Here is a 26124-nt window from a genome sequence, read left to right as displayed (position 1 = left end):
GTCCTTGTTTCATCCCAGAGCTCTGCTGAATGAGAGGGCCAAGTAGTGAGAGAGAAGGTGAGCACACGCGCACACGCACACAATGACTAGTGATCATCAAACTGCTGCTTTTACCCTTTCACTGCGCAACCAACAGTAATAAAAAAAATAGGACATTACAGCATAATATGGTATTCATGGCATGGGCGTGCACGCACACCACACACACACACACACACACACACACACACACACACACACAGCGACACACACACCGCCGTATGTCATCCACTGTCACCTGAGCAAATCAATGCAACTGAGAAATCCATTCCAATTAGGATCCCGCTGCTCTGCCCTGCATGTGGATGTAGATTAATCGATATAGAAATCACACTGCTAACCTGCCGTTCCTTTTGGAGAATACGCTTAAACATGACAGTGGCTGCTTTGCTTTCATTGAAATAGAAAGAAAAATACTTAAAACTAATTGAATAATCAAGGAAAGGCAAAAAAAAATAAACATCCCTCAAAGGTTGAAGGAATTCAAAATTAATAATAATAATAATAATTGATTGTACTTGTATAGCGCTTTTCTAGTCTTCCGACCACTCAAAGCGGTCAAATTAGCGGTCACTGCAGACAAGATGGACCCTCGGTTAGAAAAACTAGGCTCTTTGAAGGCAGGATGCTGTAAACCCCTGACAACCAATGACCTTTGACCCCATGTCCAACAAGGCCATGTGTCCTCCCCGGGAAACTGTAACGTCCTCAATCATCTGTGCTCGCAGATGAACCAAATGAGCGCACACACACACACACACACACACACACACACACACACACAAAATCAGAGTCACGTCACACACAGATGACATGGCTTCCGGCTCAGAGCTGAGTGGCGTCGACGTGGAGCCGAGGTGACAGCAGTGTGTCCGAGTGTGTGTGTTCAAGGTCTCGGGCGTTAACGTGCTCCTCCCACCTCAGGCAGCCAGCACTGCGTTAGCCATGCTCGACACTAAACCTTTACCTGACCTTTCCCTCTGCTGTGACATTTGGACCCTTCTGAATAGGTCAAACAGCACTAAAGAGCGGCGGAAAAAAGGGAACGGAGCTGGAGGAGGACATAAAATAAAGGAGAGGAATGAGGGCTGTCAGTGCAGGAAGGTGACAACTGACACTGCGTGGGAATGTGTAAGAAAAACAAACATTGGTAAGTGAAAGTTCAAATATTGCTGAAATTCTCACAATGAAACCATCAAACAGAAAGCACCATATCAGAATGTGTTACCATACCATCAGTGAGTGTTACAGCATATGAGAAAGGGCCATGTAACTGCTGAACTCAAATCTGTGGAAACACACTGGCAGAGTAAAATATTTTTGTTTCAGAAATGTGCAGAGTCACTGATGTCAGGAAGCTGCTGCTGCAAGTACATTTTCGCCGAGCGACCAACAGGAACAAGGCAGGAAATGACGATGTGCCGGTAAGATTGCTACAGAAGTAGATAACACGCATGAAAAAAAGGGGAAACTGGTGGATGCATGACATGAAAGGTGACCTTGTACCAATCGCCTAGGCAGATAAAAACATGGTGAGCTCAGTCAGATGTAATGAGGGATGTAAGGTGGGACATGAAACAAACAATTTGTCCCAGTGTGCTTGATACAACCAGCAAATTTGTGTGAACTTGGACCAATTGGTCACCCTCCGAGAAGCATGACCCTAAACACCAAGAACATGATCCTGTTTCAGCAGGACAAGACTCTACCAAATACAAATTCCGTGACCACCAGCTTGTTGTAACTATTGGTCACAAAGACCAGCAATGACTCCTCAAAAAGGAGCCACTTGCAGCTTGGCCAGACCGCAGACTACAATGTTTAAAATCTCGAGAGGCATTCACTAGGTCAAGTCACACTTGACCCTTAGCTAAGCCCCCCCCCACCCACCCACCCACCCGCTTACGCTGCTACTCTGTGAAGTTATCAGAGCTACCATGGAGCCCACACTGTCACTAACTGAACTCCCTGAACAAATGTCATCCAAATTTTAATTTAGAAGAGAAGCAGACAAAAGGGTCTACAAAATGTTTGACGGACATAATCAGGATGTCGAATGAATTCTGCAGTGAAAACAGGTTTGAAAGATAAAAGACAGAAACTAAAGCCTACAGATCACAGTGTAAGAGTGAACCCCCACATCACCTGGAAATGAAGGAACAAGAGTGTTCCTGAAAAGCCAGGTTGGTCTTTATTCACTAATGCAGTCATTAAAAAGCAAAAGCAGCATGTTTAGACATTTAGTTTACCTCGAGTAGCTAGCTAACGATAGTTAACGATGTGCTAACGTACTCTGCTAACGATACTTAAGTTAGTAACGATAGTAAGTTATAGAAAAGTATATCTCGTTCCAGCTTCTCTAGGTAACGAGTATAACTTTTAATAATGTTTACCATTGCTAGCTCCAAATCCACTAAACCAGCAGAAAGATGAAGAAAATCCGAAACAAATGCATGAGAGTCTATGGAGCAGAGATGTATAGTAGTCTGTGACCAGTCTGCATTCGATGTCGGGACTAAGCAAAGGGTCAATTACATATTGTGGGTGTGTTGTTTGTGGAGGGGTTTGAGATGGTGAGGCAAGAAAGAGTAGACTAGTGCAAAAGGCGTGCACTAAAGGCCCCTTTATGATTCAAAAAGAGTGCTTGATGGATTATTGAACCAAGACAGAACCCCCTTTTTATCTAGAAAGTGGGGGAGTCATCTTACAAGTCTTAAACTTTCCGGTTTTTTTATTCGTCACACAACTACGTTGATGACTTTCATGCGAACCGAATGCAACAATGAAGGCCTTTAAAGGAAAGACTCTGACAGTTTGCATCTCTATCCCATTTTCCACTTTCCATGCTAGCAGGCCTTTTTGCAAAAATAAGTACAAACGTCTGCCTTCAGATGTAGTCGCACAACACAGCACCTAATATGGCCAAGTTCTTTTGAAGCATACTGAGACCTTAAATCTCAGATGGTCATCAAGAATGCTTGACGTGGTACGTAGGACACAGAAAGTAAGACAAAATAAATAATACCTAAGAAAAAATGCATCAGGTAGCATGACCACAACCCTCCCCAGATGTGGATTGCTAAATAATTTTGGTTCACATTGGCCTTGCCAAGGAAAAAAGTGATGCCACTGCAACCTCGACAGGGACACTAAGATAACACCTGCGTTTCCCGGTCCCACCTTAATGATCACTCCACGCAATGGGGGAACTTTAATGGGGGCCCTGGAAGGAGGGAAGGAAGGAAGGAAGCTGCCAGCTTGCTAATTTTAGGCACTCTGCATCTCAGATGAAACGCTGGAAAAGGCAGAGAGGAGGCGTGGAGAGGCGGGAAAGTTCTCTGTCTCTCACTTTCTCGACTTTCTGCATCATGTCTTCCTAACTATCATTACCCTCTGCATCCGCTATAAGAGGGGAGTCTCATAGCTCTTTGATTCTCTGAACCATTTCTCCCTCTCCTCCTGTTCCCAGCCCTCCCTCCCGCTCTCTCTCTCTCTCTCTCTTCCCTTTCCTCGGCTTTCTCTGTCTCTTTCTCCCCCTTTCCCCAACGCTCTCTTTCATTCTCACCTCCCTCCCCTTCTGTCGGTACCTGAGTAAATAAACAGTGTTGTGTGGGATGCTAATTAGAGCCGGTTCAGGGACGTGACGAGCCCAGAGACGGATAAACAGCAAGGTGGGGAGGAGAAGAGATGGAAGGGGGTGGAGGTGGAGGTGGAGGTAACCCACCCCAAGGGCAGCACAGCACAGACACAAACACGCCAGCTTAGCGGTGAAGGACAGACAACAGCGGTTTTGGCTTTCCACCCAACTTGGGGTGGCTTTGAAGCGAAGGGCGGGAGCAGGGTAGAGGATTTTGAAGGGGCTGCGACGGAGTGAAGGGCACTAGCAAGGAAGGGGGCACGTGGTGGAGCTGCAGCCACGATTAGAGGAAGAGGGAACGTCGAGCGAACTTCCTTCCTTAATGACGGATGCTCCAAGAGACCCGGTGCGAGATCAAAAGGATATGCAGATGATCCACACCGTTCTTCTCCTGTTGAGGTGAGGCTGGGCTTCCAAAAGCAGGTCAATATAAGGCAGATTTACTTAGTTAACATAAGATGGCCTTGCTGGATATGCAGGTGTGAAGGTAACGGTGAACACAAACAAACAAGTACGCTTGCACTTGATATTAACATGTTGAAACGCTACAGTGTCAAAGCCAGAATAGATTTTTTCACCAGACAGGCAACGGGCCAACGAAATTATCATTTGTATATCAATGACTCACCACGTGTTACCTTAAATTCTTGAAGAGCTTTTACTCACATGCCATGATGAACGGATGATCAGAAAATAGAGAAAAGTCTTGATGAGTTGAAGTGAACGAGGGCCTTGTTTTTGAGGAGGTGTTTTATATAGCAAGGTGAGTGCGAAGATGCATGTGTTCGGGAAGTAAGTAGATCTGCACGAGTTATGTGAGATTTTTTCAACAGGTATTTTTATGCAGATGATGTTAAAGGCGACCCTCCATTTACTTCAATTCATTAAAAAAAACTATGTTTTCTTCACGAATTCAGATAACACGTGGTGAGTAATTGATAATTAAATGGATATTTTGAGGGCAAAGTATTCCTTTAGTGGTATTATCTTATACAATAAATAATGAGCAACATTAACCATGACATCGCAACAGAGCTGGACATTTGAGACTTGGACTTAAGTCAGACTGAAGATACAAATATGAGTGCTTGAAACTTGTAGCTTTATTTCACAGCAAGAATTTAACAATCTGTAGCCCGGGACATTCCATAACCGGAATCTTTAAGAACTTCATGAGGCTTTGGTACGACACTCCTCCTTGTATATCCGTTGCATTTTATAAAGTGGGAAACTTTAGATGTGCTTACATGAAAAGGAGGGAATGCAGACATCGTGTTTATACGATGCGTTTATAACACAAGAGGCTGCGTTACTTCAGGTACGAGGTGACAGATGAAATAGAATCCAGGTGCAGTTTAATAGACCCGTGAATGTATAGGGCCAACGTTACATTCCACACACTCCCACCTACCTCCTCATCACCATGGTTGAACACTTATAACTCTGTGCAACGCTTACTGCTATTTATAATCATTTGTATTTTAATTATTATTTCCGCAGATCTTCCGTACCCCGAGCTGCTCCAGTGGAGAGGCTCGATGGCCGACAGTGCTGCGCTTTTATAAAGAGCTCCCGGGGGTGACTATGTGTTTAACTGTGAGTGTAAAACAAGGCTTTACTCGAAAAAAACAGCATGAAAGCTCAATCACATTTTTTCCGCCGAAATAAAGTCTTTTTCTACTTCTAATCTTTCAAAGCATTTCTTATTCGTGAATATTTGGTGAATCCTTCATGTCTTGTCTGTCTCAGTCTTTGTCTAGAGTCGATAAATTGAGCATCTGCTCAGGTGTCTTTGTTGAGTTATTAAAACCATAGGAAACGCTGTCTGGCAGGATCAAAGGCATCCTTGGACCGTAATGATCACTGATGCTGCTGTTAAATTAACCAGACAGGAGCGCTGTTCACCTTATTGGGGGGGGGGGGGGGGTGTCTCACTCCATTGGCAGAGGTGGACCAGGTACAAGAGAAGACAGGAAGCCCATGGTAAAAAAAAAACCTCAGCAAGACAGAATGTTAAGAAAATCATGTAAACACCGTCTTTAATGTTACTCAGGGATGTTTCATGATTAAAAGACATCATATGATCCTGGATTACGGACAGATTGGTAATGACAGGTGCGAGGGGGTAGGGAACCTTGCTGTTACAAGGACTTGCGTAAGCTTTTAATCTCACGTTAAATCCAGCGCAAACATTGAGGGAGAGACAGAGAGGGGAGAGTGGAAGGTAGAGTGGATCACGATATATATCTAAGAGATTGCGGAGGAGAGGGGAAATGGAGGGAAATGTGATGGCTGGATAGATGAGCTATTTTTATAATGAGGTCAGTGTGAGCTGTGGGATTTCATTCTCCTGGGACACACACACACACACACACACACACACACACACACACACACACACACACACACACACACACACACACACACACACACACACACACACACACACACACACACACACACACACACACACACACACACACACACACACACACACACACACACACACACAACAAAAGGGAACTGTGGCGATGTGTCTCTCCTGAGTGGGGCTGCCTTTGTCCATAGGAGGAAGAAGAAGGAGAATATGATGAGGAGGAGGACACAAGAAAATGACAAACCCAGATGTCAGAGAGAGGATTTTAAGGATTTTGATCATAACCTGATTGGTCGAAGCGGTTTATGTTCTCCCTCAAGTGCTAGAACAAGAGGACTGATGTTATATAACAAACTGACATTTAATCATCTCGCATTTGTGTCCGAACAATCAAACAGATTCCTCAACTCCCATGAATCCCGCTGTCACACGTCCTGTAAACTGTGTGGACAGAATTACAGAATACGCTTTTTCCATAATGTGTACCTTATTGTACCCTAAAACAACTGATGTCCTCAAAAAAGGTGTTTACCGATTGGATGATCCTCCCTCCTCAGCTGCTCCCTCGCTCCTCCTCTTTCTGGGTGGTGCCCAGGTTGTGGTCCTGTCCCCCCCCCCCTCTCCACACTCCCCCTGTGAAGACATAAAACAAATAAAGTGAACAAACTACAAAAAAAAACCCACAAAAATCACAAGGCTTTATATTATTTAAGCTCAAAATTATACAACTCGAAACATGACAAAACTTAAAACTAAAATTTTGATTTAATCATGGAATTGTTCATTTTCAAAACATCCTTTTAAAAAGTCTTTATTTCTGGATGACATTTTTCCCACTTTTATTTCATTTTGTCCCTGCCCCCTCACCTTTTTAGCCTCCATTACCAATATTAGCCACTTAGCTCCTGCTAGCTACAGCAAAAACAATGTCAAAGTAATTCTAAATCTAGCAACTAAAGGTTGCTGTTGTAAATAAATACAGTACACAAAGTTACAATATACCCAACTTTATCTCAATGGGGCTATGAATGCTAACTAGCTAATGAGCCAACTAGCTGGGTTGGCTAAACAATGTAATCTATCTCAGCATTGACCTTGCAAGTTTAGGGCTGATTCAAGACAGTAGATGGCAGTTTGAGCCATTTCAAGGATAAAATGCTGTTTTTTTGAAAATTTTGTAAGAAATACCAATATTAACACATAGATGCGTTTCATCACAGTACAGTTATACCATTAGTTTATATGTAAAAAAGCATGTTCAAGTGTGCAGTTAAATGTCTACCTAATGTTGACCAATTTTGTGCTCCAGAAACTAGCCCCAAAAGGATGGGGGTATACTATAATATCTTTTCCATAATTTCATCAGAGGATGGAGCAGCTTTTAATAAATAAAAAAAATTAAAAAATTGAAATAGGTGAAGGGTCTCTTGTGTGATCTGTTGCAGCAAGGTTTAAAGAGTAACGTGGTGCGACGACATTGTACATACAGCAGCGACAAGATTGGAACACGCAAGGGCTCTCCTGGTTCACAAGCGCGCGCACACGCACACACACACACACACACACACACACACACACACACACACAATCTACAAAGTCTCCCATGTTCCCCCTTTGCTCTCTCTAAATGCCTGTCGCCTTGGCCCTCCATTAAGCCGAGCGAGCGCACGTTTAGCCAGTGTCTTGGCAGTCGGGGGGGACGCGGGGCTGCCCACTCAGTCAGATCCAGCCGTATTAAATAAATAAGGAGCGCTCTTCTGTGTAAATTATTCATTTAACACGCCTTATCCTCTTCCAACAACCTTGTTAGAGCAACTCAGGAGTGGAGAGGGGGGCGAGTGTGGGGGAGCAGAGGGGGAGAGGCAGACACCGCGGCTCATGTGCGACTCAGCAGAACCTGTGGTGCATCTCTAAGCTCTCTGGGCGTTCAGTTGTAGGGGGGCTAATTCGCCCTGACACCTCCTTTGTTTCAGGCAGGAAAGAGCTGCATACACACAGCCCCACATTTGCCCCGCACACACACGCACACACACAAACACACACACACACACACACACACACACACACACACACACACACACACACACACACACACACACACACACACACACACACACACACACACACACACGGAGAGAAAGAGCACAAGAAAGGGGTTTTTAGTGCATATTCATAGAATAATCATTCTAGTTGTCTGGATAAATTATTGAGAAATGGGAGTCCGGGACACGCCATGCTGGAACTGCGTTCTGTTTTTGTGTGCTGCCTGAACGCAAAATCAGACAAACGCAGCAAGTCATCCACTAGAAACAAGCTGATTCTAATGAGGCGGGATGGGGACGCATGGGAAAAATGCTCACCGTGAAGAAAACAACTATTAACCTCGAGGACAAATGCACAGAGCACCTATCGTTTGTGTAATCGTCAGTGACGTCGCTTTGTGTGCTATGTTCCCCGAATGTAACTGTATTCATTCATTGAGCTCTATTATTCATGGCACATGAAAGGAAACATTTATTCAAGGGGAATTAGGGTGTATGATAATGAAAAGTATTTGGAAATTACAAATATATGCACAGAACAAAACTTCTATTTAAATATTGAAAATCACATCGAGGGCAACTCCTGAATTTTAAGGCAAATTCAGAAACCTCAATAAAGTCTAATAATTGAAAACTCCAGTGATGCTTTAAGTGGCTATCTCAAAGATTTTCATTAAATAATTAAAGTAAATTTTTGTTGCCAAATGAGGTAACACAATGGTGGTTGAGCCTATGGCGCATTGATGAAAGCACATTAAAAGCATTTAACCTGCGAAACACAAGTTGACTTTTAGTATTAAGTAGTCACAGGAAATGTGTCGCCAAATCCACCAGGACTGAAGTAACTGAAGGATTACCACTTTAAGTTCTATGTTCGAAAGAAATGTTTTAATTTCAGGTAAGAGGGGTAATAAGTCTGAGTGACATGATTTACCTACAACCTCTCCTGTGATCATTGTGAAGGTAGTTTGTAGATAATGGTGTTACCCAGTGAAACGGAAGTTGGAGCATCTTTAGCTTCTGTACTATGATGTATGTATCTCCAATGAAACAGAACATTTTAGCGGTGCAGTCACAAAGGGGATTAAAATCAAATGCAAAGGATTTGATTGGACCGATAATAAGCGGGTGGCCTTAGAATTTAGCACAATAAGTAGCTACAGAGGACTGTGGCTTCACACACAACTCTATCGTTTCTAAAAAGTTGCAGATTGATTGGTGGAGGGATATCATGATATGTCTTACTAGCTGTCATAAGGGCGCTTCATATTTTTGTTTTACAGGAAGAAATGATGATTAAATTATGATATGAAAATACAAAATAAGAAATTGATTACTTTTCATTTTTTTTGCATATTTTGTTAGATTGGGGCACAATATGATCGGGGATGTGATCAGGCAGCAATCTCGGGTTCTCAAAAGTAAAGCCGTTACAAAAGTGCCTTAAACTTGCATTCTTTCCAATGACTCTACTTCTCTCTTAATTTATTCCCTCAGTAAACATTGTAAACATGAGTTTATGGTCTCAATCTCTAGTTGTAAGTCTTCTTCAATACAGCATGATGTTCATTTAGTAAATTATGGTCCATTTAGAGTCAAATAGACCATGAAGCAGAGTATGATTTAGGACTGGGCTACTTTGTGATTGACAGGTCACTAACGTGGCCTTGTCCCATCAGGATGTCCATGTTTTTGTCCTTAGAATGTCAACCCTTTCACAGTGTTTTTCATTTCATGAACGTTGATTGTAACAGCTTGGTCATCTTAAAATGTATTATTCAGACTTCAGATGTACTAAGCTCCACCCTCTCATGTCACATGAGGTTGCTAAACACTAAGATGGCGACGGCTAAAATGCCCAACTGTAGGTTTCAAAACGGCAGTCCACAAACCAATGGGTAACGTCATGGAGAGTACGTCCTCTTCTTATATACAGAAAAGGGTAAAAAATTATTATTATTTTCTCTACACTTTAAATCTTAAAATCCAAGGCTACACTTTGGAGAGCTCTGACTGCAAACCGAAACCAAATTTTAGAAAATACCAAGAACTTCACCAAAACACAGCTGAATCCGAGTGGGAATTTCAATAGTTAAGTTGCAGATCAACCCATAATCGATATAATTTCAAAGACAAGATTTGACAATATCGTTTATATCGATATATGCGTTAAAATGGTCAGTTTCGCCTCAGCTCTGTGTTTGCCTTGGGAGACTGTGAGCGCGACCGCGACAAACGTGCCGTGTGCAAAGACGCGTCTTTCCCGCCCCGCCACCCCCTCACAACAAATCAAGCATGGAGGATCCCGATAAAAAAAACGAGACGGCGGAGCTCATATGGAAATGGTTTGGTTTTTAAAAAAAAGATGAGCAGCAGCTGCAGGTCTCAACAAAACAGTTGCGTCCAAAAGTAAAGCACGACCAATCTTTTCCACCATTTGCAGCAGCGGCACAAAGCCTCCTGGCAAAAAAGTCTCCTTTGCGCACCAGCAACCAGTTCCCCTTCTGAAAGGGTTTTCACAGAACATTGTCAACTCACAGGGCATCCCTGAAGCCTGAGGCGGTTGATAGACTAGTTTTCCTTGCACAAAACCTGTAAAATATAGGAGCACTGCAAATGAGAAAAGTTTTTTTGGCCTGTTCTGTTGGTAATTTTGTTCTGTTTACATTCTTGTTCTTTGCACAGCTGTAGGAGAAGAAAAATCTTAACCCTTTTCATTTAATCTATTTAATATATTTGTTATTTCACACAATGTTAGATGTTGGCACCACTTAATTTGTCAAAGAGATTTAAAGATTTTATTTATTTTGTTAAGAAGCATAAAAACTGTTCTCTTCATGTGTTCTGTGTTCATTCAATGTACCTTTTTTGCACTTGGCACATGTGCCAGCCAGAGTTCCATGTTCCATTCTGGTGAAAATGACTATACAAAATCACATGTTGATATATGTTGCTCATCTGATCTGTGTTTTATTAAAAGTGCTTGCAACTCTCACATGGGCTTTTGACTTAAAAAAAACATCTAACCCACTCTATCGAAAATATTGAGATATATATCGTATATCTTCAGCCAAAAAATATCGGGATATCATATTTTGCCCATATCTCAGCCCTAAGATCAACCCAGCAAAGACAGAACTCTCTCTCTCTCTCTCTCTCTCTACTGTTCAGCCCCAGAGCGGGAGGTTGTTATGTCAACTCTGACAGTGCTCATTACCAGCCTCTATGCTCTGAATTGGAGTTAACAGGCTTTGGCCGAAGCAGAGGCCAGCTAGACCCGACTGGTACAATGGGATCTGTGTGTGTGTGTGTGTGTGTGGTGTGTGTGTGTGTGTGTGTGTGTGTGTGTGTGTGTGTGTGTGTGTGTGTGTGTGTGTGTGTGTGTGTGTGTGTGTGTTTGTGTGTGTGTGCGCTGAGAGTTAATCACAAAACGCTCTTTCATTTCCAAATCACACCCCGAGGCCACTGTACATTACAAAGCCACTGATGCACAATGTGCAATGACATCTACGGCTTATTTTCGTGTTCACTCACAAACACCTCCGTACGAGGGCTGATCACAGCCACCTGCTGCCAAACAGCTTCTGTTCGAGCGATGGTTTCATCACATTTCTCAGTGAGCGATGTTGGGATTGGCTCCAAGAGTTCACACATTGGACAATTCTGTGGTTTAAATGATGAAACATACCTTGGTTATTCTGGTGGTGTAATCTGTTAGCATATGTTAGGACATATTTCTGCATCAATTGGAGGTATCTCTTGGAACGGGGTTGCACACTAACAAACTTGCAGCAGTGGAAGAAGTACTCTGATGTTTCAAAAGTACCACAGTGTATGAATACTCTGTTACAAATAAAAAGTCCTCATGTAAAAGTACAAAGTATTAGCATCAAAATACACTTAAAAGTACCAAAAGTATTCAATGTACAGAATGGCCAATTTAAGAATAATATACATCAATGGATTACAATTATTCAGCATCAGATGTCTTTTTCACTCACCGTGATGCATTAATGTGTTTATCACTTAATGATGCAGCTGTTAAAAGGTGGAGCTAATTTGAATTACTTAATATACTGCTGGTTATCTTCAATTATAAGTTAAGTTTTAGTTACATTTTGTATTAATAATCGGAATTTGCGTAGTAACTTCAGTTGTCAGAAAAATGTCATGAAGGAAAAAAGTACCATATTCCTATCCGAAATGTAGTGGAATAGAAGTATTAAGTAGCATAAAATGTAAATACTAGAGTAAAGCACAAACACCTAGAGATTGTACTAAAGTACAGAACTTTAGTATATGTACTTAGTTACACTGCACCACTGCAAACGCACACGTTTATAGTTACAGGCTGCAGATCCATCAAAGGGGGGATTTTTAAACAACGACCCGATTTCTTTTAGATCTATTAAATGTTTGCGGTATCTTTAATGATTTCAGCATTGTGTTGTCAAAGTGAAAGAAGTATAAAGGAAAAAAAAAAGTATGACAGAGGTCATAAGTTTTAAGCTCGTCTGGTCCCCTGCTGCCATCCGATGTCCCAGCAGTCGTCGATGGTGTCCCCGGGCCCCCTTCCGGACCCTCCCCTCTCTCAGTCCAGTAACCAGCCAGCAATGTCAATGATTACACTTGTGATTAAAGCTTTCCACTTCAAACGGGCCCTGATATGGCGGCAGGGATAAAGAGCAGCTCGAGCTCTGGGTCGAATGCATGTGTTTGTTTGTTTGCCTGGATGGGAGGATGGATGTCATTACGCCCAGGCTCTGTGGACATGCCATCGTAATGACACACAGAATGCCACTCTCCATGTTACAGCCACTTCTTCCTCACGCTCCCCCTCCTCCACCTACGTTAGGCCTATTTGTGCTGCTTTGCATTCAGAGTTAGTGCAGTTTTTAGGCAGAGGTGGTGGGGATGGATTCATTTCTTGGCTCACTTAAGTGTGTCGGTGGTTTTGCGAAAGGCAACGGAAATTTTTTTACTTTTTAAAGACCAATTTCCATGTCGGTGTTCTGTTGGACGAAAAGTCGTCTAATGTCTTAGCAACAGTTTATTGACTATCACTACTACTGTATGTCTAAGTCTGGGCCTATCCTTTACATCACTTTAAAAACAAGCTGCTTTTCTCATAAATATATATTTTTGTGTATCTCTAGGCAGAATGAGAAGCAGAAAAGTGCGAGGTGTCCCACAGCTGCAGCACTGCAACCTAAATTAGACCCGGACCACATGAAAAGCAGTCGTCTCTATTCCAGGCCGGGGCGGGAAAATTACAGCCCTGCTCTCTCTACTCTAGCATTAAACCTCAATTAGTGCACAACTACACCGGTGATGTCATCACCGAGGGACCCAGGAGCCTTGAAAATGAGGGGTGCTTTGCTTAACGGCGAGAGAGGCGCTCGTAAGCGAACCACCTCAAACTTTCAGGTTCCTCTCTGAGCGGCCTCTGCAGCGGAGAAAAAGGTTGCTTATTCCTTCCAGCTGGCCAGAGATAAGGTGATGTTCTTTTTGACGCCGCCTGAAAAAACAAAAGCGCAAAAAAACCCTGTGGCCAGGTTTGGCTAAAATCACCAAGAATTTTAATCCTGAGTCGTGACTGGAGTTTTCCCAGGAGACGAGAGGTCAGTGAGGTAGGACAAGAAAAACTCCCGTTTGACCTGCAGTGACCTTGCTGGAGACAGAGGAGACAGAGGAGGAGGGGCCTGGCTCCTGTGTTTCTACTGCCCATTCCTCAGAAAACTTTTCTATTGCATAAAGGAGTCACATAATCATACACTGAGTAAATTTCACTTGCTGCAGACGTTGCTACCAGTGTGAGGCGTGTATGACGTAATTACAACCGACGTGTTAGTGGCAAGTGGTCGCAAATAGTTCACTGATAAAATACTATTTACATGTCTCGGGGTTATACAAAGAAGGCCAATTCACTTTTAGATGCTTTAGAAACAGGTAGTCTAAAAAAAAGAATCTCTGAGAAAATATTTTTCAGCCAAATCAAAATGTTTACAGGATATTCAACCTCTGTTTCTTTATAATACATTTAATACTTGACTTGTCTCTTTACAGGGCTTGTACAAAGGCAATACAGGAATCCATGAATACAAGATATGAGTTCACAGATAATAATACCTCCTTGTCCCTAATTTATGCAAATTAAGTCCATCCATGGCAAGGAGGCAGATTCACGAAACTCAGACCAAACAATCAAACAAGGCAGTGCTTATCAAAAATTAGAAACATATTTTAGTGTGCTGTTAGCTTTAAAATGGGACATTTTGTCACCCGCCATGTTGAAAAACAGTCGAGCCAAAACCAAAACCAAAGCCATCTGTTTGAGCAAACCGGACCGTTTTGGGTTTCTTCACTTCTTTCCATTTGTTGGCCGGATTTGGTGTATCTCCACCATCAGTGCGGGTTGAATTCTCGGCTGAACGTCGTAGCAACGCCGCGTGAAACTGCTGTGACATCATTTTCAGCGGATATCGGCAATTACTTTGCGAAGTACAATGCCATTACCGATTGGAATGACAGCCAAAAATAGTAAAATAAGTCTATAATAAGTAATGTAATAAACCTGTGTTACCCTTTAACAGCGCTCTAGGTTTCCAACAGAAACATAAAAGCCTCAATAGAGCACTCCCTGGTTGGTTATTGTAGTCTAATGTAGTCCCTCTTGCTGCGGGGTCACTGTTCCTTCATGTCGTACAAAAGAGGGCGCGACTTCAACTAAGGCTCAGCATGGGAGCGCTCCCAGGCACCACCTCGTACCTTTCTACTCTTTGTAACACAGAGCAGTTCCCCACTCTGTGTGAATTATGCATCGCACCTCCCAGCAACTTCTCACCGGGTTGTTCAAGTGAGCTGCCCGAGGACCACGAGTCCTCTTCAGCGTACCTCCACCTGAAGAGACGGATCGCTCTCACATCTTCAAAGAGAAGTCAATCACGCCATAGGTTGTTAGTACCACCCAGTGGGTTTACAAAACTTTCACTCGCTCTCTCGCAGGTGCAGAGAAAGGGGATGGGGCCCACATTTCTCAGAAAGTGGAACAGGATTTTTCTTCTTCTTTTTTTTTTTCTTTTCTTTTTTTTTTTTTTTTTAGAGCCAAGCTCCGACAGAAACTTCACGCAGAGGGTGGGTGGGGGCGGTTGAGATCAAAAGCCTGCAAGTTCCTGGCGAGCGGACCCAATCAGCCGAGAGGGCCAAGGAGAGGAGGAGAGACAAGCGCTTCCCTTTTAAATTGATCCCACTGAGACCCTCAAGGTTCCCCTCGCAGGACTTGCAGAAAAGCGATAAAAATCTGGCCCTGTGGATCTGACGAGGAACTGGGAGGGGAGAAGGCGAAGAAGAAAGACGTTTTTGAGTTGGGGGGGGGGAGAGAAGCACAGAAAGAACAGAGGGGAACTGACGGGGGGGGAGCCGGTTGAGGCAGATCAAGGGAAGACGAGGGAGACAAGAGGGGTGGGCTCGTCCTCAGAGGAGCTCATCGAGGGATCGCTGTGTGCCAGCGAAGAGCTGGAGCAGGGAGGGCCGCTGCTATCAGCCATCAAACCTGTGTTACATGTCTGATGATGTGCTCAACCAATCAACCGCCGGTGTATCTTTATTCTGCCCAGGTCCTGGCAGCCGAGACGTTGGACGGTGTTTCTGGCCTGAGATCAGACCCTGGACGAGGCTGGTGTCGTTATCCACAGCATGTTGGGGCCCTCAAAGGAACAAGCGCTATCAGAGCAACCCAGAGACCCAGCAGCCTGCCAGACACACCGCAGACCTGCCCAGCCACCAACAGTAGCACAAACACAACATAAAGCTGTGTGTGTGTGTGTGTGTGTGTGTGTGTGTGTGTGTGTGTGTGTGTGTGTGTGTGTGTGTGTGTGTGTGTGTGTATGTGTGTGTGTGTGTGTGTGTGTTCGCTCCAATTCCATGGATGTATTTTGTGGTACAAAATGAAGTCATTATCACCGGGGCTTCGCAGTCATCAAAAGAGGGAACTTCTGTCGAATGTCATGACCAAAGCCATATGAGCAAATAATTACCCGCAAATTAAATAAGGTGGGATCTAAAAAAAAACATTTATATCTTCTCAATCTCTTTCACCTACTGCAGCTTTGATGTTATAAATTCCCCGACTTTCTCATGACTTTTCAACACAGGGTTGAACCACTACCATGACCTAAAACTGTGATTTCCTTCTGGATTCTTAATGTTGTTTGTCTTCTCAGAACGTGCTGAAGGGGTAAACAGCCTCCAGTTGGGCTGCGACTACAAAATGTATAAAAATAGCTGAAATACATAATGTAATTTGATTAATGTGCAGAACGTGTTGTGAGTGCATTCTTGTATTTCTGCAAAAGGGATCTCGCTCTTCATAACAAGAGGCCCAGATATTCATATTTGATGTTTTTCCTGGATTTAATATGGCATATTTCAGAAATTCAGGAAACATCCAGCATGTACAATCTTTAAAGAGAGAGTTCATGGCAATATTTCATAGGTATGTCATTGCAAGTCCTTGCTGGTAATAACATGTGAGGTCTCACACAGTTGGGACAGTCCAACTATAAAAAAATAATAATTAAGAAACAAACTTGATTGGCCAAAACAGCGCTGTTGCCTGATGGCATTGCATTGGGGTCAGTTGCTCTCTGCACAACCGAGTGCAACACCGTCAATGTCTTCTTCAAGAAGAGACGGCATACAGGTGTACTCCAAAAGAGCTGGTTCATAGGACGTTTCTTTGACCACGTGAGGGGTAACAGCCGTCCCGTCAAGTGTAAAATGTGAGTCTGATTGTTAGTTTCCCACCTCATTTTGACTCCGTAAAGGTGGAGGGTGCCATCTGACAAGCATTTCAGTTGGAGTATACTATCACCTTTATCTCACTTTTCTATAATTCATTGATGCGAGACTACAAAGACAATCCCAAGAGCTCCTGGAGAGAGATTTGGGAGGCAGCTTGATACATTCCGTTTGACGGCAGTCTTTTGTGCAGCAGATTGAACTTCGGACATTTTGAACAGCTACAAAAAAACGTTTGCCTTTAGACGCATTTTACAAACTTGATCGTTTCAAGCATACTGAACATTTCAGAAGATGAGGCAAGTGGGAGGTGAAATCAGAGGGAACTGCTACACCCAAAAACAGCAGGCACTTGGTCAAAAAGGAGAACTGGCAGGCTAATCGCCGGCGTAATAATCCTGCGTTATGATCCGAATGAATATTACAGTAGTGAATGAACAAAGAGTGTGATTATCACATACTCTGGTAGCAGCACTACTCCGCTCTGTGACTGTTGCGGGCTACAATGAGCCAGCCTAGTTGTTGTGACGGATAGCCGGTGCTGAGCATTAATAACTTAGGTCCTCATAAATAAGCAGATCTCTACTAATATCGTTAAAAGTAGCCCCGGGGGCTGACACGCCTCCTTTATCCCTGTGCACCACCTGCACCAATCAGCCTCCTCTCCCCATGAAAACACCCTGAAACAACCGAAGTATTCAACATCAATATTTTGACATTTCATTCAGCTGATTCTCCAGACAGGGCCATTTATTCAACTAACTGAATGATAATTGGCAGGAGAGGGCGAAATTCAAAGCTACGTGACCGGGGCTCAGTTGCCACAGGTAACCTTTTTGGAGGGACTTAGCGTGGCAAATTGATTGCTGAGAGCGCAGACTCATCACGAGTGCTAATTTTCAAAAGCAGTGCACGGCGGAGCTGGGAAAATAAGAGGCTCTATTTATAACAGAGGGAGAGGGGAGAGGGGGATTAGCGTGTCATTAGAATAAAGAGCGCAGAAGAAGAATCAATTTCAGGGGTTTAAAAAGCTGACAAACACAGTTCACTTGTTCTTTCTCTCCCTCTCCTTCTGCCTCTGGCTCTCAGCTCACCTTTTTGTCTGAGCAGCCTACGGCCTGCAAGGTATGGGGGCAAATGTTTTAAGGATTTCAACCTTCACGATAGCTCTTCTACGCTGAACCTAATTAGGGACTATTCAACGACACAACGGCTTGAAAATGATAGCGAGCTGTCCTCATACCACCAAGGCTGGTGACAATTCTAGCTCTTACTTAAAACAAAGCACTAATTTAAAAAATTTGAGAACTAACAAATCAATTGACTTTACAATTAGACAAACAAATAGCACTGTTGTTATTCTTTGTGAATTGCCTTTATGTATATTAGTCAGTATGTGGTTTGTGTTTGCTGTCAAAGTAGCCTAAAGAACCAAACAATCACATGCATCCAGATAATCCTAGCCAGACAATCATCACCACTACATCTCTGTGACAAGTTCCACGCTGTATCCAAATGTGAGGGACTTAAGTGCTAAATGATATAGATGGCAACACACTGTCTGGCTTTAAGGACAGATCACACAGGTGGAGACAGCAGCAGCAGAGACTCCTCTACCAAATTCTAATGGTTGGGGGCATTGTCATCCAGGGAAAGTCCAATCTGATGGCTTTTCTTTTTTGTCAGATGTGCTCCCTTCCAGTAATGGACAATTCATTAACATTATCATTTTCACAATTTTGTAGTCCACCTGGTCTCACTACCGTTTGGGAATGAAAACAGTTTCCCAGCATGCCTTTGGGAACCAAACCAGGAAGGAAGTTTCGGACTGATTTCCAGGCAGAGAGGCGACCTGTTCACCCTACCATCCCCTCACCACAAAGCCCTCACCCCCCTGACCCCGGGCCTTCATGTGCCCGCTGTATAACCTGGGAAAGTCTCGGGGACAGGAACCACACAGGAAACGGGGCAACTCAACACGAACAGGAACTTGTGGAAAAATGGGGGCTGGGTCGGTGGCGAGAACAAAATAGTAAAAAGTAAACTCCACAGCTAATGCAAGTTTCTAAAGGCACTGGTGCATTTCTCTTTTCAGCCCGGACAAGGCCCACATGGAGGAGCTAAGCTAGCTGTAGGAGGCAGCAGCCGAGGGATTTATCATTCAGATGCAGGCCTGAAAAGCAGGGATAACCTGAAGACAGCCTCCCAGTGTCGCCTGTGGAGGATGCTGCCAAGACTCTTCAAATTACTGATACAGTAACAGGAAAACATATTCTATACACTACGCCAGACAGCAACACTGAGCTCGCCGATCCGATATTCTTACAGAACATCTAATAGCATACGAGGAGAAAGGATATTGTGCTAATTTGTCTTGTCTGCGGAGAGCTCTGACAGCCCCATTGATGCCTGCGTCTCTTTAACATGAGGTTAGTGGGTGTTTGGCCTCCCCTCCAGTCGTTTGTGAGCTGCAGAGCCTGGAAATGATTAGGCCTGGGAGGGCAATTAGCCTGAGCAACGCCGGGGCTAAATATAGTCCGGCTTGGCCCAGCTCTGCTCCTGGGTCACATCCACACCGCAGCCTCCACGCAGGCGTGTTCGATCAATCTGGATCCCGTTTGTTTCATGACTGATGCGAAGGCCCCGCTGACTCAGGGCGAGATAACATAACTCAGCCGTCGATCAGTTGTCTCAGGGGGAAGGAAGTGAGTGGGAAGGAGTTGTGGAAGAAAATATTACTAAAAGGGGTGACGTCTGAAAGGGAAGCACGTGTTAACCTCGACATCCAGAGAGAGAAGCATGTCCATAAAGTTGTCTGACTCCTATTTATTTATTCCCTCACACTTTAAATGGGTCTACATGCTGGGCCTTGCTTATTCACAATCAAACCTTCAGCTCGAACACGACCTTACTTCACGGGAAAAACTGTTTCAATGAACCATAGTTGGGAAAACATGCTTTCCCACAGCCTTACACCAACCGAACGGAATGCAAAGAAAAAATGCATTCCCATCCCACGTCCCCCTGCCCCTCCAGTCCCCGTATCTCCCACCCCGTGTGAGAAAAAAAAAAGAAGAAAAAAAAAAAAACTGAAGCGATTTTATCCTTAAAAACAGGAGGTTCGCCCACTCGTTCACCTGGGACGGCTCTTGGACGGCGGAGGCAAGCTAGAAGGTTATAGGAGCCTGGGAATGTTTAACATCAAGAAAGTAATCACAACGTAGCCGGAGCTCTGGGAATTGGACAGGAAACGTGGAGAGTAACCCCTTCCTGACTGAGAGGAAAGAGAAGAGGAAGTGATTTGGGTTATGTGACGAATTTCGGCTGCAACCTGAAAGGCAGTCTGTTGGAATTCATAGGTACACTACATTTTTTGCAAATGCTTGATTTAGCAAGACTTTTTTTTTAAGAACCTGAAAAGAAACAGTTTCACTTCCCTTGAGTGTAACAATTTTTGGCTTTGTGAGCCTGATCTCAACCTACATCATCACTCAGAAAGGTGATGTGTGAAGACCCAGGGCTCAAATGTGATACAAGAAAAGCACTGAAAAAAGAAGGTAGTGGCCTCTTAACTCAACATAGACTCCGCTTGAATTTCCCCATCACTGTCTCGACCTGGTGTGTCTTCCGACAGAGCGTATGGACCGAGGTGAAACATAAGTGGAAATGTTCCGGCGCTGCACTGAGCTCAGCACAAATTGCAAAAGACAGCTCAGGAAACAGGGGTTTGCTTTGTACCCTGAGCAGAGTCCCACTGTAAGAGGCCCATTTCTGCACTCCATGGTTACATATAAGGGGTTGGCCAGACTTCTGATAACTGACATGATGCATGTAAACACATATTTACAGCACCCAGGTTACTATATAAAAAAAAAAAACATTGTCAGATTGCTTGTTTTTTTCCCAAATTAAAGGCCATCATATACATATGCCTAGAGCTTTCATTCGAGAAAGGCAAGAACGGAAGGGTCGGATCTGTGAAATATCAACACTTTGTGTTCATTAAGAAGAAACTGCTTGTAAAAATATATTGCACATGCGGAAAAAAAAGCACTGCAGTGTTTAAAGGCCTAGTATGGTGTCCTGTGCATGGTTTCCCTAAAACATGCCTAGTCTAAAGTGAAAAGAAATAATTTGTGAATTCTTATATTAGGCATATTGGTGTGAACCTCGAGAAATCCAAGAGAAAGCTACGAAAATTGCAGACGGAAAAAATAACATATAAAAGGTGAGCAACAAAACGGACAAACTCATTGGGCCGGGGAGGAGTGTTGTGTTTGCAAACAATTAATCCTTATGGGATCATCAGTATACGTACAACATATTACGGCAATCCATCCAATAGTTGTCGAGATATTAGGATTATGTTTTTGGGTTCATCCTCAGGAACCATGAATATCTGATTTTGTGAATGGTGAACATGTTTTCACTCAATGACTGAAACCTTTAACCTGCTGGTGGCATTAAAGGAAAGGTCAGGGGTTCATTAGGATTCATCCTCTTGGTTCCATGAATGTCAAGGTAAATCGATCCAATGGTCGTCAACAGCAGCAACACTGCTCCAGAGTAATGGATTGACTCACTGATCAACAAACAGTTGATTGTCCCTTTTTTAAAGTGGCTTTAAAAAAGTGGCTTTAGTACTGTATCTTTGTGGAAATCAAACACTGACTGTAAACATGACATGAGAGAGCATTGCAGCACTTCCCCAAAGTCCAACGAAGCAATCTGCTCAAGGAGCAGCTAAGGGGAAAAGGGGCGGCTGTGGCGTAGTGGAGAGCAAGGTAGTTCTCCAATCAGAAGGTCGGTGGTTCGATACCCGGCTTCAGCAGTCAATGTGTCCTTGGGCAAGACACTTAACCCCAAGTTGCTCCCGAAGGACTGGATGTTGCATGAATGTTAGTTAGAGTCTGATGGTGGCACCTTGCATGGTAGCCTGTCATCAGTGTGTGAATGATATGTAATATACTACTGACTGTAAGTCGCTTTGGATAAAAGCGTCTGCTAAATGACTGTAATGTAATGTAATGTAAAAAAAAGCCAGTACAGTAAAGACAGCACCACCTAAATATTGCCTTCCAGAAAAGAAAAGCTACCCGCTGGACTAAATCCAGGCCATAAATCGCATCCACCATGCGCCCACTATATGAAATTCCCAGTAAGCCGCAACATTATGGCCATACCCATAGATATCCCCGCAGCAGAAAAAAACTGGAAAATACATCCATCAGGGAGGTTATTCTGGCAGTGTGCGTTGATGATAAAACGGGGGACATGCTCGACACCCTGTTTATAAACTGTTTGTTAATCTATCGTTTGCCACAAGAGGAAGGAGATAACAATACGGTGTGGCTTACAGTCAGCGCGGCCGCCGTGGAAAAGATCGAAGCGTGTCCTTGGAGTGACATTATTTATTGAAATGAATTCTCTCAGGCTGAAATATGTATAGCGAATGCATTATGAACAGTGCTTCTGATGGAGCAGCGAGGGCTTTAACTCTCCGTAACAGTGGCTTGCTCTTTTTCAACAGATGTCCCTTATGTGACACGCGTTGGGGAGAATAGGGAGGAGAAGGTCTGAACGCTTTAATTTACCCCCCTTTCATGAATGGAAGGGATTTCCGTTTGATGCCCTATTTGAATGTATAGACAATTTAGAGTCCTCCTCCGAGCAGAGATTGTGATCTTAATTACTTCGTTAATTAGCCGTGATTCACGGGGAGAAGCCTTGCCCTATCCACGGTCCCTCCGCGTTGCTGAGGGGGGGCTCCTCGGAAGCCCTCACATCCTCGCTCCCATTATAGAGCAACAATCCTGCACTTGTGACACTGATTTGCAAGTCTTACTTTGCTGAAGGTGGGCTTTTTTTTTTTTTTTTTTTTTTCCTTCATTTTTCCTCAAATGTCAGCAAACCCCATGGAGCTCCGGCTCTCTTATTTCTACCGCCTGAGGACCGGGATCAGGCCCCCCTACCCTCCCACTGTAGACTTATATCACACGGACACATTTCACAGATTTACGTTTTATCGTTTTACCAATGAAAAGAGGGGCAGCATCCTGCATGCTCCTGCGTGATAAATATGGCTCCCTGTATCCGGCTGCCTCAACCTGGCCGATCGATCGGGCGTTTAGCTAATCGCAAAGCTCCAGAATACAATGAAAGGATCCTCATAAGCACTGGGTATTAGGTGACCTCGACCTGATGAACAATGGCGCGTTTCATTTTGTTCGTACTGCTTACTCCAACAAGGCCTCGCAGGAAGTTGTCGCTCATCAAGGTGGATCGAGCTTTTTGCAGACCAACACCTACGGCGGTTGGTTTCTAGAACGGGGAACCTGCAGAGCTTGAGCACAAGTAGGTGTTTTGGCGTGCGGGCTAGCGTGAGAGAACAGCAGGCTGACAGAAAGGAAAGGTAAGGTCCAGGCAGCTGCTTGCTATTACTCCACCTCACCCCCCCCCCCCCTACTCTGGCAGGAAATAAGCAATCATTTAGTACTGACAGGTACATGCTGAACCATTGCTATCTCTGCTCTCAAACCAACCAAATAATGGATTACAGCAGTTTAGTATTAACCTTAAACCTCTCAAGTATCTTCAGCTTCGTACCTTTTCGGAGAGTGTGCGAATACTTTTCCTGAGTAGGCTTAAATATGAAGTAATACCGGTGTGGCTCGTAAACTTGAGTATACGTGACAGAGATTTTACTCTACAAGAGCAAAGATATCTGATGTTCAAACCATTTCTGTCCGTGTGTACTGTAGTTGCAGCTGAGACAGAAAACAGAGAAAAAAGATCTCCCCTCAAACATGCGAGGTGCTTTTTTTCTGCTCGTGAAAAGCAGTAATTTAGAGGTCTCTGGTGAGCTGTAGAGGGCTTAGCGTGTCCAACTGGATCTGGAGTGTAGCTGCAGACCTGCCTTAATGCACCGCCAGGTCACCTTTGCTGTGTGAAAATGGCAATCCAAGGCCAGTTAGCATGGCTGCTTGAAGGGTTGGGCACATAAACAAGGCGGCAGAACGAGCTGAAAGCTAGGAATATATATTTACCACTCAAGCACTGTGTTCCGCCAGGACCACCGGAGGTAAGACATTGATCTATACATGACTCTGAGTGCCATAAAACTAAACCATGTCAGGGTGCAGCCATAAACAAAAACAAATGTTGCTGTATAAAACTGTGGAACTGAAAAAGAAAGAAGAAGTATTGAAGGCACATTGGAAGACAGGGGGCTGGCACAACTTAGGGGTAACATAATGTTCTGGTGTTTGGTAGTGTTGCACAGTATACCGGTATTAAATGAGACTCTGCTGTGGAACTGTGACACTTTGGGTGACCTCTGACACCCACACTTCTTGGTGTTGGATAGCGCGCTGCATTCACAAGGCTTTTGTTTCAGTGCTCAGGTGCTCTAATAAATGGGCCACAATTAACTAGAAGTGTAGAAGTTTCATATATATATATATATATATATATATATATATATATATATATATATATATATATATATATATATATATTTTCTATCCTTGGAATGGTGAAAACTGAAACAGAACTTCCATACATACATACATATATAAAAATTTTGGTGGCAGCTACACATTTTATACCCAGAATACACTGCAGATTTATACTGGAGAAGGCAGGGAACGTGAGCTTAATATTAGTAGACTCAGTCTTCCTCCCTTACCCTTAAATAGCCTTACCCTTGGCCTAAATGTTACTAATAGTTCCAATGAAATAAAAATCTAATTTCACTTTAGCGTAGCAATCCCTTTCAATTAGAGGGGATTAGCCTAACCTGATCAGCCGGCGATGCGTTAGCCGTGCATCTAGCGGGACACACCTACGTCGGACCCTAAATAAATTACCGAGGAGCCGAAAGCTTGGCGAGGAGCAGGGAGTGGAGTTATGGCTCCACTAGAGTGCACGACAGGCTTAATAGGAGGAGGATGCTGTAGCCTCCATAAAAGTTGACACTCTATGAAAGGGCACGGGCGGAGAGACGCGGGTATACGCCTTCACAGACTCTCGTAAATTAGACCTATAGGATCCCACGTAGATTTAGCAGTTTCACTCGGCGTGCATTAATCAAGCAATAAAGCCAAGTCAGTGGAATATCTGCAGTGTCATGCCACCTGTACGGAGCCCCATCCGGTCCGGTGAAACGTGCCGTATAGGGAGGCCGACAGGCAGACCACAACGGGATAACACCACAGCCTGCATCACTCACTTTTATGAGAATGGGGCAGCGTGGGGGGTTTAACAAGAGGTTTTACTCGTCAAGGGGAACCGGCATTACATAACCATAAAACGATGAGGGCCCACAAATCACCAGCCGACTGGTGACGCATGGTGCACGTAACGGGATGGGCTTGTTGTTGTTGTTGTTGTGCAGCTGACGGCCCCCGCCGGTAAAGACTCATTCGGTCGTGGGTGTAAGGGCGTAAAACGACAACAAGAAGATTTCTAACCCGTTTGTCCTGCTGTATGGGAGTTTCCTTCACCCCACTTTAAATTGAAAATACAGCTCTAAAAACTGCAGCTAACCCCGCTGCCGTGCATCATTTTCCAGGGAGTCGGTGCCATAGCTGGAGCGGCTCCACTGACCAGGGGCGTCTGTGGTTGAGCTGAGGTTCCGGAGAGGCAGGCAGGCTCCGCTACGCCTGACATGGAGCACCGTCGCGGGGGGAACGACTGAGTAATGGCAGGGTAACATGATCCCGGGCCGGAGGGAGGGAGTGGGTGCAACCCTGACGCCAAAATCATAGCTGTGGGATGGATGGAGAGAGAGAGAGGGGGAGACACACAAATGTGTTTGGAAGACAGATACGCAGAAGGGGAGGGAAGGGGGGGGCGAGAGATGAGAGGCTACAAGGTATATTTGGGAAGCAGCCAAATGACAGGGGGGGATGAACGACTCTCTGCTGCCTGTCACGCACGTGCTGAGCCCACCGCTGTCGTGGGAGGGACTGCAGAGGAGCGGCGTGGAGTCGGCTCCGGTTTCAAATCCGCAAGGCTGTCTCAGACAGAATAAACACACGTAGGCCCAAAACCACTCGGATTTTCCCTAATGTCTGAAACTAATTGAGAAAACTTAGGATGGTAGACACAAATAAACGCTCACCTCTGCGTATAGGCCAGAACGTTTAACCAGGATCCAGAGCCTACATTTGGTTTTATTTCTTATACTGACTTTGATCCATTTTTTGCTAATTTTGCATGCTATTGTA

The 26124-nt window shown here is 44.1% G+C and overlaps 1 protein-coding gene across 2 annotated transcripts in view; it reads right to left on the bottom strand.

Annotated features, from left to right (window-relative positions):
* znf438 (zinc finger protein 438) overlaps positions 1 to 26124 on the bottom strand; it is a 45585-nt gene that overhangs the window by 13304 nt on the left and 6157 nt on the right. The window contains exon 2 of one of the 2 annotated variants that reach the window (XM_054623069.1): positions 6586 to 6686. The exons of the other annotated variant lie outside the window; for it this stretch is intronic. The gene's annotated coding sequence lies outside the window, so the exon portion shown is untranslated. The remainder of the gene's footprint in view (positions 1 to 6585; positions 6687 to 26124) is intronic. 2 annotated transcript variants of the gene reach the window in all.

This window comes from Anoplopoma fimbria, chromosome 21, assembly GCF_027596085.1.
Source record: "Anoplopoma fimbria isolate UVic2021 breed Golden Eagle Sablefish chromosome 21, Afim_UVic_2022, whole genome shotgun sequence".
NCBI classification, from domain to species: Eukaryota; Metazoa; Chordata; class Actinopteri; order Perciformes; family Anoplopomatidae; genus Anoplopoma; species Anoplopoma fimbria.
Note: the sequence above shows the minus strand (reverse complement) of the source record. Positions and strands in the feature narration are given on the sequence as shown.